This window comes from Taudactylus pleione, unplaced genomic scaffold (genome assembly GCF_031769625.1).
Source record: "Taudactylus pleione unplaced genomic scaffold, aTauple2 ptg000189l, whole genome shotgun sequence".
Taxonomy (NCBI): domain Eukaryota; kingdom Metazoa; phylum Chordata; class Amphibia; order Anura; family Myobatrachidae; genus Taudactylus; species Taudactylus pleione.
In genome coordinates this window covers 11,347,541-11,360,906 of record NW_028284591.1, presented here as the reverse complement: position 1 = coordinate 11,360,906, position 13,366 = coordinate 11,347,541, and the positions used below count along the sequence as shown (strand labels likewise).

Here is a 13,366-nt window from a genome sequence, read left to right as displayed (position 1 = left end):
AATCAATCAGCTCCTAACTTTTCAAACATCCTGTACACTAACATTTAGGAGCTGATTGGTTGTTACTTTATTCCCGTCCACTTTATATCTCTCCAAGGCCTTCAGGTGGCGTTAACTAATGTAAGCCTATGGTTATGAACCACGGTATGTACCCGAAGACAGGCGGCATGTACCGCATTGCTAATGCGGTGCTTAGTGCATTCCGCCCCAAGGCTTAGTACATAGACCCCTGTATGTAAATACTATATATGTATATTGTATATACTATATAGAAAGTTAGAAGTAATGTCATCACCTACCATTGGTGAGTCCTGATGCCGCCACTTCATTGTCCATTAATGAGAATTTGTGAACTACAAGGAACATTGGGCCTGATTCAGGTGAGCGCTCGCAATCGATGTTTGCCCACTTGGCATGCGCACGACTGTGTCGGCTCCGTCGTGCGCATGCGCGGGACCCGGCTAGCAACGGGTGCTCTGTCGCTCCGGGTCTAGCACCAAAGGGGGCGAGCTGTCAATGGTGATTGACAGCTCGCCCCGTTTGGTAGGCGTGGCCGGGGGGGGTGGCTTCACAAACGGAGGCGTTCCCAAGCGAACGCCTGCCGTTTGTGGGCGGCTCCACTGACATCACCAGTGATGTCAGTGGGAGAGCTTCCGGCTCTATTAGAGCCAGAAGCTCTCTGGGGCTTGCGGCCATGAGACCCTACCACAAAGGTCTCGTCGCAAGCCCGATGGTCTCAATGGTCTTGACCATCGCGACCATCAACCTGGCCGCTCGCTATAGCTGTGGGTGCCATAGCGCTCGCAAGCGGGTCGATGGTGATGCGCAACCCCTCTCGCTCCGGGACTCACTACAAAAGGGGCGGCTGTCGATCGACAGCTCGCCCCGTTTTGTGGGCGGGGGGGATGGCTGCACAAGCGGAGGTGTTCCCGAAGGAACACCTGCCGTTTGTGGGAGGCACCACTGACATCACCAGTGATGTCAGTGGAAAGCTTCCTGCTCCGGGGCTTGCGACGGACGAGACCCTACCACAAGGGTCTCGTCGCGATGCTCGCGACCATCACCTGGCCGCCCGCAAAAGCTGTGGGTGGTCACCCACAGCTTAGCGAGCGGCCAGGAGGCCGCAACAACAACAAAAAAAAACCGCCCTGATTCAGAGCGAGCGCTCTTAAAGAGCGTCCGGCTCTGAATCAGGCCCTCAGTCTAATTGAGAGTCTACGGCTGTTTAGGGGCAGCAACAGGGAAGAGCCTCTAAAACGCAGACATGTCGCCGTTTTTTTAGGGGCGTGCCGAAGCCAGCAACTGCTTCATCTGACGCAGATTCACTGGAATTGGCACCATACTTGTGGCAGGTTACTCAGATGTCCGATACGATGTTCCCGATGGTGATCCAATGCTGCATAGTCGGAGGCAGGCAGCGGATCAGAGAAGCTGGCAGGTAGCTTCTTTTTACACCACGCCTCCTGCGGCATTTGCATATTGTGATGTACGCGTCCACTTTTGAATCAGGCCCAGTGCAGCCTCTAATGCACCTACGTACAGGTATTGTGAGTCACCTTTATTCAGTCTGGTGCTCTTATATGGTCCAAGATCTTCCTGGTGACTTCTAATACCCGTACCACTTACATTACCCTGTACCATTTCTTCCCTCAGCAATAGTAAGCCGCTGCTGATTTTGGACATTTGAGGATAGATTTGCTAGAGCTTCTAAATATGAAAAGTAGGGGTGTTACCCATATCAGCCAATCAGATCCTAGCTATCATCTCTCTATTGCATTCTAGAAAATGATAGGCAGGATCTGATTGGTTGCTATTGGCAACACCTCCACTTGTCTGTTTTAGAAGCTTTAGTAAATGCTGGAGGATGGTTCCTTCTTCTGAGAAAACCAGTTTATTGACCGGTGACAGCTCAGGCCTGATTCGAAGTCACAGACAGCTCCGTATGCGCCCGCATTCAGAGTGCGGCTGGGTAGCAAGCGTTATGCAAATCCTGGTATCCACCCGTATTCTGAGGCGCGCGGAGCCCTGCCCCACTTATTGTGGTAGCTAGGGTAGTTGTCAGCGCTAGTATCTGAACTTACAGCCACCACATGCTGGGTGCAAGAGATCCGTCTGACATAGGGCCTGATTCAGACCCGCTCGCAAGCGCTGAGCGCTCGCAAGCGGGTCGATGTTGCTCCGTCGTGCGCAAGCCGTCGCTCCGGGTCTCGTACCAAAGGGGGCGTGCTGTCGATGTTGAGTGACAGCACGCCCCCTTTGGTGGGCGTAGCTGGCCAGACAGAGGCGTTCCCATGGGAACGCCTACCGTCTGGGGCCGGCCCCACTGACATCACAAGTGATGTCAGTGGGAGTGCTTTTGGCTCTGACAGAGCCGAAAGCATTCTAGGGCTTGCGGCAACGAGACCCTACCACAAGGGTCTCGTCGCAAGCCCGATGGTCATCTTCCTGGCTGCTTGCTATAGCTGTGGGTGGCCACCCATAGCTATGCGAGCGGCCAGGAGGCCGCTCTAAAAAACCAGAGGGCCGGCCCTGATTCAGGTGCATAGTCCCCTCGTTATACGCACAATAAAGTGGAGACGTTTCCCATATCAACCAATCAGTACCTAGATTCATGATAGAAGCTTTTTGGTTACTATGGACATCTCCACTTTATCTCTCTCCAAGGCGCCCATTTATCAAAGTGTATTTCGGGGGTTTACCTCAAACATTAAGTATCTCCCATATGTATTAATGAGGGACCGCAGCAGGTCCTGCTCTGTGACCCCTCCATTCCCGCATAGGTTTCTACGATGTTGCCAGATTTACCAATATCCAGAATGCGATGCATCCCGATATTGGCCCCATCAGCTAATACGTTAGCCGCTGTAACCTATGGGCTACACCGTACATAATTAGCCGGCGGAGGGATCCGTCGGAACCCTCCCCTGCTATGGCGGCTGTGCATGTGCAGTCCACGGGACTATCCATGCGCACCACCCCCTGCACTGGCCGGCAGCTCTCCGGAGACATCGTAGGGACGGGCTCCTTTCTGATCCCTGCATGTCCCGGAATGATACATCCGGACGCTATGATTGCATTTTGCAATGTGATCGTGGGTGTTACTGACATGCCCTGATCGCCTTGCAAAAGCGATCATTGATAAATGGGCCCCCAAGGCTTGATACATCTCCCTGAGCTTATCCAATGCTCATGATTATACAGCAGATGAGAAAGTGCATGACAATATGACTACTGACAGGTAAGAGGGTGACAGGAGCTTCCTGTACCTGGGCAGGGAGCAGGTACACACACAGGGCCTGATTCAGCTTGGATCGCAGTTGCTAATACCCGCGCTATTGACCGATTGTAGCGTACTGCGCATGCGTATGCATCGCAGTGTGCGGACCGGCCACTGCGATCTCGGTGACCCATCGCAGAGTGATTGACAGGAAAGAGCAGTTTGTGGGTGGTGACGGGGGTGTGGTCGGATAATAGCAGGCGTGCCAGTGCATTTAAACGCCATTGCAGGGGCGTGCATAAATTATCCACTGCGATGCTCTGTGCAGCCTGAGGCCTGATAGCGTGCGCTGAAGTTAGCAATTCCTGAGTAAGGTCAGAGCTTGTGCAAGTGTGCGTGAGGCTGTGATGGTACTCGCTTGTACCGATGGTTTCACAGTCTTGCTAAACATTACGGATGTGTGTAAGGTAAAGTGGGCGTCCTTATGTAGTGCTGCAGCGGCATAGCGATGGCAATGAATTAGCATATTATCGCAGTTGAACTGCGTGCCTAATTGCTATGGCATTCGCAGTTGCGATCGGTGGTGAATCAGGCCCACAGAGACTGTGTATATAATCACCTGTATACACTACTAACCCAAACAAGACAAAACAATGGTACATCACACTCATAGGATCTGAATGAATGCAGCATAATGTTCTCATTCTAGAAAAAAAAAATAATTTTTATTTCAATGTGAGAGCATCTCTTCTGGCAATAATGGTTTCCATAATAATGTGTGCATGCGGGTCACAGGATGTGGACCTTAAGCAGGAGGCTGCGGCGTTACCGCGCGGGTGACGCAATATTGCGCCAGGGTCCTGCTGCTGCAATGCCCCGGTACTTATGATACTATGGAAGGCTGGAGAGAGCCTGCGGACCCGGTATATAACCAGTGTATGCACAGACCCGGTATATAACCAGTGTATGCACAGACCCGGTATATAACCAGTGTATGCACAGACCCGGTATATAACCAGTGTATGCACAGACCCGGTATATAACCAGTGTATGCACAGACCCGGTATATAACCAGTGTATGCACAGACCCGGTATATAACCAGTGTATGCACAGACCCGGTATATAACCAGTGTATGCACAGACCCGGTATATAACCAGTGTATGCACAGACCCGGTATATAACCAGTGTATGCACAGACCCGGTATATAACCAGTGTATGCACAGACCCGGTATATAACCAGTGTATGCACAGACCCGGTATATAACCAGTGTATGCACAGACCCGGTATATAACCAGTGTATGCACAGACCCGGTATATAACCAGTGTATGCACAGTGTAATGCAGCCGGTCTCCTGGTGACTCCCAGGCACGCGCCCTGCCCCCGGCACGTGCGTCCTTAGCAACCCCGGGAGACAGGAGCGCACGCGGGGAGAGACTGCCTGCTGCTGACTGCTGTACCCCAGCCAGGAGGGTCTGATCATCCCCTCCTTCTGCCTGACACCCCCTGACATACAGACCACTGACCCCGGAGGGTGTACACTAGGAGCAGCACTCTAGGAGGTAGGTTACCATAAGTGTCCTGTGCCCACTCTGCTGCTAGTCAGACCCCCTATTCCCTCACCCCCTTCCCTTCCTCTCCTGCCTGACACCCCCTGACCCGCACCCAGACTGACCCTGGAGGGTGTATAGTAGACTAGCAACAGCACCCTAGGAGGTAGGTTACCAAGAGTGTCCTATGGCCTCTGCTGCTAGAGTCAGACCTCCTATCCTCCCATCCCCTTCCTCTCCTGCCTGACAACTCCTGACCTGCACCCAGACTGACCCTGGAGGGTGTATAGTACAGGATGTATACTGACCTGCACCCAGCAATACAGACCTCTGACCTGGGAATTGTATTCTAGGAGTAGCACTGTAGGAGGTGGGTTACCATCAGTGTCCTGTTCCCTCTTTTGCTACAGATCCTCCCCCTCCTTTTTTACAATTTTTTTCCTAACAGATTGGGATGGAGGGTGCTAGGGGGAGATTGGGTTGGGTATGATATTCCGGCTGTCCGCATGCCGCTGTACAGAATACTGACAGTGGCATCCCGATTAGCCAGGATCCCGACACCCATAGAACCTAACGGTGAGTACTTTTCTATCCCCTACCCTAACCCTAATCCACCCTCCTCAGTGCCTAAACCTAACCCCCCCTTCATAGTGCCTAAACCTACCCTCTCCCTTCTCACACCCTAACCCTCCCCGGTGCCTGACCCTAACCCCGCTAGCTAACGCTACCCTCCCCCTGCACCCCGATACTTACCGCTGGGATGCTGATGCCGGGTTCCCGACCTGTCTACATCCCGTTACGATTACAATCTATAGGGAAATAGGTATTGATACACAAGGATAGATGCTACATATTGCAAATGGGTCCAGCCAGATTGCAGAGGTTACTGGTGAGCTGTATGATCCAGTCACACAGGTAAGTTGGCCTAGAGTTAGGAGGATGTGATATTGAAGCAATAGAAAATATGTGATGATCTGTGTATACTATAAGAAGGGAGTGAGATAGGGGATAGAACATAGATAGAACATAGGGGTTTGAACACCCCACTGCTAGACGGAGGTGGGTACTGTTACCTTGCAATGTACAACCCTCTGTCAGTACTGTACATATTACATCTTTACATTGTTGTAGATAAACACTCAATAGATATGGCAATAGGCAATGAGCAACTTCTGAATTATTTTTGATTTGATTTCCAAAGTCTATTACTTTATTTTTCAAGCTTAGTTGCTGTAACAGGAGGTTAATGCGGGGGATTTTCACATATTTTGGGTTGTCAGGGGAATTTCTGGGCACTTATAAAATCCAGCTTTTCTGAATGCATTTGTCTGTACTTCGAACGAGACAGAATAAGAAATCCAGGCCAGAGGGGTCCAGCTCTGTCCAGGCCAGAGGGGTCCAGTTCTGTCCAGGCCAGAGGGGTCCAGTTCTGTCCAGGCCAGAGGGGTCCAGTTCTGTCCAGGCTAGAGGGGTCCAGTTCTGTCCAGGCTAGAGGGGTCCAGTTCTGTCCAGGCTAGAGGGGTCCAGTTCTGTCCAGGCTAGAGGGGTCCAGTTCTGTCCAGGCTAGAGGGGTCCAGTTCTGTCCAGGCTAGAGGGGTCCAGTTCTGTCCAGGCTAGAGGGGTCCAGTTCTGTCCAGGCTAGAGGGGTCCAGCTCTGTTCCAGGCTAGAGGGGTCCAGCTCTGTTCCAGGCTAGAGGGGTCCAGCTCTGTCCAGGCTAGAGGGGTCCAGCTCTGTCCAGGCTAGAGGGGTCCAGCTCTGTCCAGGCTAGAGGGGTCCAGCTCTGTCCAGGCTAGAGGGGTCCAGCTCTGTCCAGGCTAGAGGGGTCCAGCTCTGTCCAGGCTAGAGGGGTCCAGCTCTGTCCAGGCTAGAGGGGTCCAGCTCTGTCCAGGCTAGAGGGGTCCAGCTCTGTCCAGGCTAGAGGGGTCCAGCTCTGTCCAGGCTAGAGGGGTCCAACTCTGTCCAGGCTAGAGTGGTCCAGCTCTGTCCAGGCGAGAGGAGTCCAGCTCTGTCCAGGCTAGAGGGGTCCAGCTCTGTCCAGGCTAGAGGGGTCCAGCTCTGTCCAGGCTAGAGGGGTCCAGCTCTGTCCAGGCGAGAGGGGTCCAGCTCTGTCCAGGCGAGAGGGGTCCAGCTCTGTCCAGGCGAGAGGGGTCCAGTTCTGTCCAGGTGAGAGGGGTCCAGTTCTGTCCAGGCGAGAGGGGTCCAGTTCTGTCCAGGCTAGAGGGGTCCAGTTCTGTCCAGGCTAGAGGGGTCCAGTTCTGTCCAGGCTAGAGGGGTCCAGCTCTGTCCAGGCTAGAGGGGTCGAGTTCTGTCCAGGCTAGAGGGGTCCAGCTCTGTCCAGGCTAGAGGGGTCGAGTTCTGTCCAGGCTAGAGGGGTCGAGTTCTGTCCAGGCTAGAGGGGTCCAGCTCTGTCCAGGCTAGAGGGGTCCAGCTCTGTCCAGGCTAGAGGGGTCCAGTTCTGTCATCTGTTCTCAGAAAAGACTGAGGGCCTGATTCACTACGGTACGCAATATTGCGTACGCGCGCATGTCAATTGCTAATCCATTGCGATCGCAATGCAAACTCTGCACTACACAAGGACGCCCACTTTCCATCGCAGCCTCACGCAGACTGGCGCAAGCTCTGACCTTACTCAGAAATTGCTGACAGCCACTCACGCTAAGAGACCTCAGACTGCGTATGGCATCACAGTGGCTAATTTATGCTCGCCCCTGCACTGGCACGCCTGCCTCCTGGTCTCAATAGCTAGTTTGCACACGCGCACTGCGATAATTACGCATGCGCAGAATGCAACAACCGCCTGATTTTGTGCGTATTTGCATCTGCGTTCCTTGCTGTCTCAGGCCCTGGGTTACATGGGTGTGGTATAGAAGAACGACAATATAAAGTTCAGCAGTCAATAGGGCAACACCAAATGGTCGACATGCATAGGTCGACAGTGACAAAAGTCAACTGATAAAAAGTTGACAGTGCAAAAGGTCGACGTCCAAATGGTTGACACAAAAATTGTCGACACTTTTTTTTGTAATTTAAACATCATCCTCCTAACCCTCCCCCTAGTGCCTCACCCTAACCCTCCCCGTAGTGCCTCACCCTAACCCTCCCCGTAGTGCTTAACCCTCCCCCTAGTGCCTCACCCTAACCCTCCCCGTAGTGCCTCACCCTAACCCTCCTCATAGTGCCTCACCCTAACCACCCCCTTCAGCAGCCTAACTCTAACCCTTCCCCTGGTGCCTAAACCTCCCCCTAGTGCCTCACCATAACCCTCCCCCTAGTGCCTCACCCTAACCCTCCCCGTAGTGCCTCACCCTAACCCTCCCCGTAGTGCCTAACCCTCCCCCTAGTGCCTCACCCTAACCCTCCCCGTAGTGCCTCACCCTAACCCTCCTCATAGTGCCTCACCCTAACCCTCCCCGTAGTGCCTAACCCTCCCCCTAGTGCCTCACCCTAACCCTCCCCGTAGTGCCTCACCCTAACCACCCCCTTCAGCAGCCTAACTCTAACCCTTCCCCTGGTGCCTAAACCTCCCCCTAGTGCCTCACCATAACCCTCCCCCTAGTGCCTCACCCTAACCCTCCCCGTAGTGCCTCACCCTAACCCTCCCCCTAGTGCCTCACCCTAACCCTCCCCGTAGTGCCTCACCCTAACCACCCCCTTCAGCAGCCTAACTCTAACCCTTCCCCTGGTGCCTAAACCTCCCCCTAGTGCCTCACCATAACCCTCCCCCTAGTGCCTCACCCTAACCCTCCCCGTAGTGCCTCACCCTAACCCTCCCCGTAGTGCCTAACCCTCCCCCTAGTGCCTCACCCTAACCCTCCCCGTAGTGCCTCACCCTAACCACCCCCTTCAGCAGCCTAACTCTAACCCTTCCCCTGGTGCCTAAACCTCCCCCTAGTGCCTCACCATAACCCTCCCCCTAGTGCCTCACCCTAACCCTCCCCGTAGTGCCTCACCCTAACCCTCCCCCTAGTGCCTCACCCTAACCCTCCCCGTAGTGCCTCACCCTAACCACCCCCTTCAGCAGCCTAACTCTAACCCTTCCCCTGGTGCCTAAACCTCCCCCTAGTGCCTCACCATAACCCTCCCCCTAGTGCCTCACCATAACCTTAAAAATTTTGAAAAACCATAAAAAAATGCGTCGACCATTTGTGTGTCAACAATTTGACCCTGTCGACTTGTTACACTGTCAACCTTTTGTCAGTCGACCTTTTGTACTTGACGACCTATCGCATGTCAACCATTTGACCTATTAATTGTCGATCTTCTATCTGGATACCGAGTTACAGGACATTTTCATTGAGTATATAAAAGCTCAGCACGCGTATCGTGCCCTAGAGCAGTGATGGGCAACAGGCGCCCCCCCCCCGAGCCTTCCCTTGTGGCCCTCAGCTCCTTCATTTCTGGCCCCGCACCTTCTGGCTTTCATGTAACACTGGTTTAAAATGGCTGCAGATATGTTATTACAGATAAAGGGCCTGATTCAGAGCCGGTCGCTATTTGCGCTCGCTCGTCCAAAAAATAGGGGTAGCTATTCAAATGAACCGTTCGCTGTTTGCGGTCTGTTCACGCCTCTAGGTCTGAACGAGCGAACAAAACTTGCATTCGTTTTTTGGGAAACTACGCCCCCTGGCCGCTCGCATCCTACGTCATGTCCGCTATTTATTAGATTAATCGAGTACATCGAACATGGTATGAACTGCTCGCTATTCTTGTGGTTGGTTTTTGCTACCACAATTTTGCGAGCAGTTCTGGCTAAAAAACCCCCCAGTGACGTTGTCAATGACGCTGCTGTTTTAATTATGCACACCCATAAAACGCCCGTTTTGACCTTTAAGCACGCCTGCGTACGGATCTCCACTCCCCGTTTTCATGTACCTTCCCCTGTTACCACCCACATACGCCTCATTCTGTCACTCAAATTAGCAGGCATTCGCTATTTTGCGGGCACTCGATTTTCAGCCGCACTGACTGGTTCGCGCATGCGTATTACGAACCGTACGCATGCGCAGTTGGGCAAACATCGCTCGGAGCGAACGAGCAGCCACTTGCGTCCGGCTCTGAATCAGGCCCAAAGTGTTTCCAACTCTTCTGATCTGAGGGTTGTGGACCTGATTCATTACCGATCGCAACTGCGATTTATGCACGCAGACGGCCGATCGTTGCGTTCTGCAAATGCGTATGCATCGCAGGGTGCGAAGGTCACACTGCTATCACAGACACTACATAGGCCTATCGCGGTGATTGACAGGAAGTGACTGTTTTGGGGAGGTGACGCGGGGATGGTCGGTGAAACGCAGGCGTGCCAGTGCGTTTAACGCAGTTACAGGGGCGTGCATAAATTAGCCACTGCAATGCCATACGTAGCTTGTGTACTCACTGCGTGCGATGAGATTGGTCATTTCTAAGCAGCGGTCTCTTCACTCCTGTGGCGGGACTCCTGCGCACGCGTGGCGGCCATGGCTGGGGAGGGTTCCGGAGTTGCCCTCTCCCGGTAACTTTTGCAAATTGTAGCCCATAGGCTAAAGTAGCATGATACCATCTTCTGAATGAAGACGGATGGATAATCGGCATAGACAGACTGGTACCTGCGTTACCATAAGGTAGTAAGCCGGCTGGCACGGAAATACGGAAAAGCAGCCTCAGAATCAGACCCGAAATGATAAAGTGAGAAGGAAGAGAACGATTGGGCATTGATCTGTGTATTCCTCACCCTCTTTCCTTCTATTCCAGATTAATGCATCACTCTAAAGTATCAGTCTCCTATATTCAGTACAATTCTGAGATTTTAGTACATATGCATCAGTTAATCCATGGAAGGTAAAAGCGTCATATCCTGCATGGCTCGACAAATTTTTGTAAAATCTAGGAGCCATCTTAAAAGTTTAGGAGCCAGACCATCGTCCATTACCAAAATATATGAAAGCTTGTATAGACCACAACACATGCCCTTTCAGTGCCCCTCAACCTACCCACATGCCATCAAATCACCACACATGCCTCTTTAATGGTTATCAGGTTCTGCAACATGCCCATACCAGCCCCTGTAATAGTACCCCCAGTAGTAAGCCCCCTGTAATAGTGCCCACAGTAGTAAGCCCTCTGTAATAGTGCCCCCGGTAGTAAGCCCTCTGTAATAGTGCCCCCAGTAGTAAGCTCCCTGTAATAGTGCCCCCAGTAGTAAGCCCTCTGTAATAGTGCCCTCTGTAATAGTGCCCCCCGTAGTAAGCCCTCTGTAATAGTGCCCCCAGTAGTAAGCTCCCTGTAATAGTGCCCCCAGTAGTAAGCCCTCTGTAATAGTGCTCCCAGTAGTAAGCTCCCTGTAATAGTGCCCCCAGTAGTAAGCTTCCTGTAATAGTGGCCCCAGTAGTAAGCCCTCTGTAATAGTGGCCCCAGTAGTAAGCCCCCTGTAATAGTGCCCCCGGTAGTAAGCCCTCTGTAATAGTGCCCCCAGTAGTAAGCCCCCTGTAATAGAGCCCCCGGTTTGTAACCCCCTGTAATAGAGCCCCCAGTCGTAAGCCCCCTATAATAGAGCCCCCAGTAGCAGACCGCCTGTAATAGAGCCCCAGTAGTAAGCTCCCTGTAATAGTGCCCCCAGTAGTAAGCCCTCTGTAATAGTGCTCCCAGTAGTAAGCCCTCTGTAATAGAGCCCCCAGTAGTAAGCCCCCTGTAATAGTGCCCCCGGTAGTAAGCCCCCAGTAGTAAGCCCCCTGTAATAGAGCCGCACAAACACCCTAAAAAACCCCAAAAAACAATACTTACCTGAGCCCCGATTCTGTTTCCGCTGCCGACCACCGCTGTTCGTCATGGCATCTCTCCTATGGTGCCCGTGGGGGGAGCCGGATGCCGGACGCCGGAGCTCAGAAGTGAGCGCCGGCTGCCGCTGCGGGGAGCCTCCCTGCAGCGGGGGGGCTTGGAAAACTCGGTCGCCAGGACCAAAATCTTAAGGTGCGTACACACTAGACGATCAGGAAGACAGTATGATTACGACATCGTAATCGTACCATCGTTCCTGATCCCATGTAGTGTCTGCACTGAACGATCAGTCGCTCAGTGCAGGCACATGCCATCATTCCTGAACATGCCAGTCTGTCGTTATCGTTATCGGCAGATTGTGCTGCATGTTCATGCGATGGACAATGTCGGAAATGACCAGCGGGAGTGTGCATCGCTGGTCATTACCGACATAAAAGTGCCCGATTACTGAGCGATTGCACGATTACGATGTTGTAATCGTGCAGTCGCTCAGTAATATCGCCCAGTGTGTACGCACCTTTAGTTGACCTGGCGACCGGGATTTGTCGAGCCCTGCACTATGCCCCATGTGTGACCATATGATTTCTCAGGTAGTCTGTCGGTACATTGTCACGAGACTTATGTATCTTTATTTTACTAGGGGTTAAACATTTAACTTTTTTTTTTTTTTTACTGATTGTCAGTAAATTTACTGCCCATTTGCACCACAATAAAAGCTGAGGATTTCTGTGATTTTTAGGCTTTTTCTATGAATGACATGGTATTATTATTATTATAGTACACGTTGTCTGTGTAAGCAGTTAGAAGTGTGACCGGCAGGATGTGGGTTAAGCCGTGTTGTTGTGTTTGGTTGTGTGACAAAGCCGGTCCCTGTAGTAACTGCTGGTAAATCGCAGTGTTTGCTTCCTGTGTCTCTAAGGAGTCCGAGGACGGGAACAGTGCAAGTTACTCTCAGGTAAATGTCATCACTCACCACAACTGTCCGTGTGCCTCACACCTCCTTCAGTCCCGCTGTCTGTCATTATCCAGTTATGTGCCTCACACCTCCTTCAGTCACGCTGTCTGTCATTATCCAGTTGTGTGCCTCACACCTCCTTCAGTCACGCTGTCTGTCATTATCCAGTTGTGTGCCTCACACCTCCTTCAGTCCCGCTGTCTGTCATTATCCAGTTGTGTGCCTCACACCTCCTTCAGTCACGCTGTCTGTCATTATCCACTTATGTGCCTCACATCTCCTCCTTCCATGCCAATATCACACATTATACACCTGCTTCTGTCCCACTGTGTGATTATCCAGTTACGTGCCTCACACCTCCTTCCATGCCAATATCAGAGATTATACACCTGCTTCTGTCCCACTGTCTGTGATTATCCAGTTACGTGCCTCACACCTCCTTCCATGCCAATATCAGAGATTATACACCTGCTTCTGTCCCACTGTCTGTGATAATCCAGTTATGTGCCTCACACCTCCTTCAGTCCCACTGTCTGTGATTATCCACTTATGTGCCTGAAACCTCCTTCCATGCCAATATCAGGGATTATCATTTATGTACCTCACACCTCCTTCCATGCCAATATCAGAGATTATCATTTATGTGCCGCACGCCTCCTTCAGTCCCGCTGTCTATGACTATTACTTTATGTACCTCACACCTCCTTTCATGCCAATATCAGGGATTATCTTTTATGTGCCACACGCCTCTTTTAGTCCCTCTGTCTTTGATTATCCCCTTATGTGCCGCACACCTCCTTCAGTCCCGCTTTTTGTGGTTATCCCCTTATGTGCCTCACACCTCCTTCTGTCCCATTGTCTGTGGAGTCGGTGAGGTGTAATGCCGTTTAC

The 13,366-nt window shown here is 52.1% G+C and overlaps 1 protein-coding gene across 1 annotated transcript in view; it reads left to right on the top strand.

Annotated features, from left to right (window-relative positions):
- Nucleotides 1–4,593: 4,593 nt before the first annotated feature.
- The window catches only part of LOXHD1 (lipoxygenase homology PLAT domains 1), a 365,669-nt gene continuing 356,896 nt past the window's right edge, over nt 4,594–13,366 (top strand). The window contains exon 1 of the mRNA XM_088476506.1: nt 4,594–4,781. The gene's annotated coding sequence lies outside the window, so the exon portion shown is untranslated. The remainder of the gene's footprint in view (nt 4,782–13,366) is intronic.